Below are 6,000 nucleotides of genomic sequence, written 5' to 3'. Positions count from 1 at the left end.
CGGGCTTCTAATCCCCAGGTAACTCTGTTGCAGTATGTAGATGACCTCCTCCTGGCTGCGGCCAATGAAGAACTGTGCCTGGAAGGAACAAAGTGTCTCCTTACGGAGTTGGGAGAACTGGGCTATTGAGCCTCCGCCAAAAAAGCTCAGATCTGCAAGCGAAAGGTCAGTTACCTGGGGTACTTTCTTAAAGACGGGAAAAGATGGTTGTCTGAGGCCAGAAAAGAGCCAGTGTTTCACATTCCGCCACCCTCTAACCCAAGACAAGTCAGAGAATTTTTAGGTACTGCCGGGTTCTGCTGCCTATGGATACCTGGTTTTGCTGAGATGGCAGCCCCATTATATTCCCTCACTAAGAACAGTCAGCCCTTCAAGTGGGGAAGAGAGGAACAACACGCTTTTGACAGCATCAAGATGGCCTTAGTGTCCGCACCATCTCTGGAGCTCCCCGACGTAACTAAACCCTTCCACCTGTATGTGGCAAAAAATAAGAGGGTTGCGAAGGGGGTCCTGATTCAAAGACTGGGGCCCTGGAAAAGGCCTGTAGCATATCTGTCTAAAACACTAGACCCAGTAGCCTCGGGGTGGCCAGCTTGTCTAAGAATCATAGCGGCAGTTGCAGTTTTAGTAAAAGATGACAAGTTGACTATGGGACAGAGTTTAGTAATCTCAGCACCTCATGCCTTAGAGAGTATAGTCTGCCAGCCTCCTGACCTCCTCACAAATGCTCGCATGACTCATCATCAGACTCTGTTACTGAATTCAGACCAGGGTACTTTTTCTCCACTGGCGAGCTTAAATCCAGCCACGTTGCTACCAGACCATGACCTTGACCCTCCTATCCTTAACTGCCAACAAGTGCTTGCTGAGTCACATGAATGATGGAAAGACTTGTCAGATCAGCCTCTGACAGATTCCGAGGCCATCTGGTTTACTGACGGCAGCAGTATCCTGGAAGAAGGAGTACGAAAGGCAGGAGCTGCTATAGTAGATGGCCAGAATCTGATATGGGCACAGACTTTACCTGCCAGAATGTCCGCCCAGAAGGCAGAGCTCATCGCCCTCACAAAAGCCTTTGAACTAGGAGAGGGCAAAAGGATCAACATCTATACGGACAGCAGGTATGCCTTTGCCACTGCCCATGTGCACGGTGCCATCTGTCAACAGCGGAGCCTGCTAACTTCTGGAGGAAAAGAAATCAAAATCAAGGCAGAGATCATAGCCCTGTTAGAGGCCCTTGACCGACCGCTAAAAGTGAGTATTATACAGTGCCGGGGCCACCAAAAAGGGGATTGCCCCATCGCTAGGGTTAACAACTTGGCCGATTCTGAGGCAAGGGCTGCAGCCCACGGGTTTTCATCTATTTTTTTGGTTAACGTCCCCAAGCCAGAAAAGCCCAAATTTAAATACTCAGCTGAGGACGTAGCAGTGATCTCAAGGGTCTCTAATAACTACTTTGATCAGGAAAAAGGGCATTGGCATGCAGCGACAGGCAAGCCTATCTTGCCATAAGAACAAGCCTGTGCCATGATCAAACAAATGCACCAATGGACTCATCTGGGAGTAAACAAATTGGCCCAGACTGCCCTGAGGACAGAATATCATATAGGGCTAAAACAATTAGCAGAACAGATAGTTAAAAGCTGTGTACCTTGTCAAAAAGTAAATATCTGCAAAAATACAGCAGGACCTGGCAAGAGACTCAGGGGAGACAGACGAGGGGTGTATTGGGAAGTAGATTTTACAGAGATCAAGCCAGGCAAATATGGTTACAAGTATCTCCTAGTTTTTATAGACACCTTCTCCAGATGGGTGGAAGCATTCCCAACAAAACAAGAAACAGCCACCATCGTGGTCAACAAAATCCTGGAAGAAATCTTCCCGTGCTTTGGGGTGCCCAAGGTAATCGGGTCCAACAATGGACCTGCTTTCGTTGCCAAGGTAAGTCAGGGAGTGGCCAGACACCTAGGGGTCAATTGGAAATTACATTGTATCTACAGACCCCAGAGTTCAGGGCAAGTAGAAAGGATGAACAGAACTCTAAAAGAGACCCTGTCTAAATTAACCATGGAGACTGGTGTGGACTGGGTGGTACTCCATCCCTTGGCCCTGTTTAGACCTAGGAACACCCCCTCCCGGTTCAACGTGACCCCCTTTGAAATTCTCTATGGTGCCCCTGCCCCCTTGACTTTACTGGGGAACACCTTTGATCCCACTTGCCACAGTAACAGTGACTTATATGCCAGGTTGAAAGGACTACAAGCAGTGCAGAAAGAATTCTGGAGACAGCTGGCGGCCGCCTATAAGCCTGGGACCCACTAGGTTTCTCACCAGTTCCAGGTTAGAGACACAGTCTATGTGAGACGGCATCGCTCCTAGACCCTGGAGTCCCACTGGAAAGGACCTTACCTAGTGCTTTTAACAACCCCAATGGCTGTAAAGGTGGATGGAATCTCTGCTTGGATCCATGCCTCGCACATAAAACCTGCACCACCAGAGGACCAAGTACTGAGGGACACCAGCTGGAGAGTCCAGAGCTCCAAGGAGCACCCCTTAAGACTTAAAATTGTTCGGGTGCCTAGGGTGTTATAAGATGAGGGCCCTTGTATTCCTCCTGTGCCTGGAGGTCTTTTCCCTAAACCGGGGAGCATCCAGCCCACATACTCCTAGAAAGTTAACTTGGTATGTTATAAATGGAGTAGGAGATAAAATCTGGAATTCATCCAAAGTCACCTCGGGATCATGGTGGCCAGATCTGTTTCCCAATTTGTGTAAATTGGCCCTAGGAGCCCCACCCAATTGGGATTTAGAAGAATACTTTGATAGCCATAAAGCCCCTGGCACCCCCAGCCCACCAGACCTCCCTGGGATATCCGCAGAAGTAGGTTGCTCCACCCACCTTAGAAGGAGTATGCTAAGTGCCTTTACCTTTTATGTGTGCCCTGGGTCCCACCGAGATAGAGTACTCAGCTCCCGGTGTGGAGGGAAAACAGAGTATTTCTGTAAAAGCTGGAGCTGTGAGACTACAGGAGATACATACTGGAATCCCACATCATCCTGGAACTACATAAAGGTAACTGCCAATTACACTCAAAAAATACCGAGGGACTCATTCCCCTGCCGGTACAGGCAATTTGGGGGCTCTAGATATCAAGGGGTCCCTGCCTGTAAAGGGTGCTGTCACCCCCTTCAAGTATCCTTCACGGATCCAGGGAAAAGAGCAATACGATGGGAAAAGAGATTTACATGGGGGTTAAGGTTCTATAAAGAAGGATATGATGATGGGCTGTTGTTTACCATCAAGCTCAAAGTAGAAACCCAGTATACTGCTGTAGGCCCAAATAAATATTCAGCCCCAGTGGGGCCTGCAATGGTCAAACTAAAAACTACCTCAGCACCCCCGGGTACCCAACCAGAGTCCTGAGCCCCCGCTAAAAGGTCAAAGACCAGGGCACCAAAGAAAATGTCTGAACCTCCTAAACCTAGGCTTCAAAAACAATCTGGGGTATTCGGCTTAATCTCTGAAGCCTTCAAGGTCTTAAATAGTACCAACCCCAATGCTACCCGCTCCTGCTGGCTTTGTTATGATGTTGCTCCCCCATATTATGAAGGAATAGCCTTTAGAAATGAAATTAAAACTGCAACTGATGTCTCTAACTGTCGTTGGCAGCAACGACAGGTCAAACTCACTCTGTCAGCTGTTACAGGGCAAGGAACATGTGTGGGAAAGATCCCCTCCTCACACAGCCAGCTGTGCAATCAGACACTTAACTTGACTGAGTGGTCTGGTGACACATATCTGTTGCCCCTCCAGGGGGATGGTGGGCTTGCGCCACTGGGGTTACACTCTGCGTTAGCTCAAATGTCCTGAAAGAAACCCAGAATTTCTGTGTCCTGGTTCAGTTGCTACCTTGGCTCGTTTATCATCCCTACGAAGAACTATTATCATATTGGGATAAGAATAATGGAAACTACCGAACTAAAAGAGAGCCCCTATTATCACACTCTCTGTCCTCTTAGGCTTAGGATTGGGAGCAGTTGGAGCAGCTACAGGAGCCTCAGCTCTAGTTATCCAACGTCAGAATTACCAAAGTTTGCAGGCAGCCATAGATGCTGATATTAAAGAAATAGAAAATTCAATTACTAAGTTACAAGAGTCCCTCACCTCTCTTTCTAAAATAGAAGGGGATTAGATCTCTTGTTCCTTCAGCAGGGGGTGCTCTGCGCTGCACTAAGAGAAGAATGTTGTTTTTACATTGATCACTCAGGGGTAAAGACTCCATGGCCAAAATTAGGGAAGGCTTGGCCAAAAGAAAAAGAGAAAGGGATCAAAATCAGGGATGGTTTGAGTCATGGTTCAACTCCTCCCCATGGCTCACAACCCTCGTGTCTACCTTGCTGGGACCATTAGTTATTTTAGTGTTACTTCTGACCTTTGGTCCCTGCATTTTAAATCGCTTAGTAGCTTTTGTTAAGGAACGTGTTAGTACTGTCCAGATTATGATGTTAAGACAACAATATCAGGAATTAAACCAACAAGAAACAAGTATTTCATGATTGAAATATGCACAAGAAAAAGGGGGTAAATTGTAAAGAAAAATATAACTTTAATATACACAGTTTGCTTTTGTAACTAATGCTTGCTAAAAACATTTTAAGTGAAGCAGCTTCTAAGGGGCCATATAGAGGTCAGGTGGGCCTGAGCACACTAAACATTCCAGAAAGGAAGTGACCCCCACCCGGTTCCAGGAACTGACTAGTTCCTTATCTAAAGGCCACCTGGCCAGACCCCAGGGAAGATAAACGATTGAGAAATGCACTGTTCCTTATCAGGGTGCCAGCCAGCCTGCTAAGGCCTACCTGTAAATCTAAAGGCACCACAGATAACCAGCAACTCATCCTGTCACAAAAGTCTATCCAGAAAAACTGTATAAAAGGTGCTTATGTTGTAAGCTCATGGTCGCTTCTGTCCAGGAGACTAAGTGACCCCAGCATGCTGGAATAGAACTCCTCTTGCCTGATTGCAACGGTCTCTGTCTCATGGTCTTCGGGAAGTGAGCCATCCCGGTGTGTGTGGGACTTGTGCATGGTGCACGGGTCTTAGAATCCTACCCCACTATGATAAGTTACTAGAGAACAAGAATGCCTCATTCTCTGATATTTTGAAATGAGTACCTGAAAACATACAATGTCTAGAATGCTTTGCTCCTAGGGTTCTGTATGTCCTAATAGGGTAAATTGCCTGGAAAAATGCAACCTCTAACAATAAACCCAACTCTGACAGCTTTCTCTACCTAAAGCTCTGCTATAGTCTGAATGTTACATACTCCAAAGGGATATAAAAAGGAGGCACTGGAAGGGGAAGGCTGAGGTGAAAGAAAGGAGTACTTAGGACTAATAAAAATACAGAAATAGCACAGTAAAATTATGCTTGTCCAGACTTGTATTGGGTACAGCTTGAAGTAGACTCACCTCAAGTGTCTCCATTGAAAAAGGTTCTTCTTTGAAATTAAGCATGGGTTTTGTAGAAAACCTTCACTTGGTTGTTTGCTGTTTTGAAATTCTACCTACCCATTTCCTTAAGCCTTAACTGTATTTATGAAACATTTGTGCTACTCCAGGTTCAGCTAGAAATGGTTTTCATTGTTTCTACTAGATCCATTAGAGAGTATTCTTTATATTGTGAATCAATAAGGATGCAGGAATCACATGAAAACCAAGCCCACCTGAAATTTAGGAAAATATAATTTAGCATCATATTAAGTTACAGAAGAAAAAAAGTATTATGATAGCCACCATTTATTGAGTGTTTACTATGTGCCAATTCATTTAGTCATTAATTTATCAATAGTTTATTGAGACCTTGTTTTACACAAGGCACTACTTTTTGTGCTAGGCATATAATAATGATTTAAAAACACAGTTCTTTAATAACTTTATAATACAGGTAGTCATTAACCGAGTAATCATATTAGTGAATATCAAATTAGAGAGTAAGAT

General features: G+C 45.4%; 1 pseudogene; it reads left to right on the top strand.

The window, feature by feature from the left end:
• Nucleotides 1-414: 414 nt before the first annotated feature.
• The window catches only part of LOC134372754 (sentrin-specific protease 2-like), a 31,865-nt pseudogene continuing 26,279 nt past the window's right edge, over nucleotides 415-6,000 (top strand).

Source organism: Cynocephalus volans, chromosome 3 (genome assembly GCF_027409185.1).
Source record: "Cynocephalus volans isolate mCynVol1 chromosome 3, mCynVol1.pri, whole genome shotgun sequence".
NCBI lineage: Eukaryota > Metazoa > Chordata > Mammalia > Dermoptera > Cynocephalidae > Cynocephalus > Cynocephalus volans.
The sequence above is the reverse complement of the archived record's forward strand: the minus strand, read 5'-3'. Positions and strand labels throughout refer to the sequence as shown.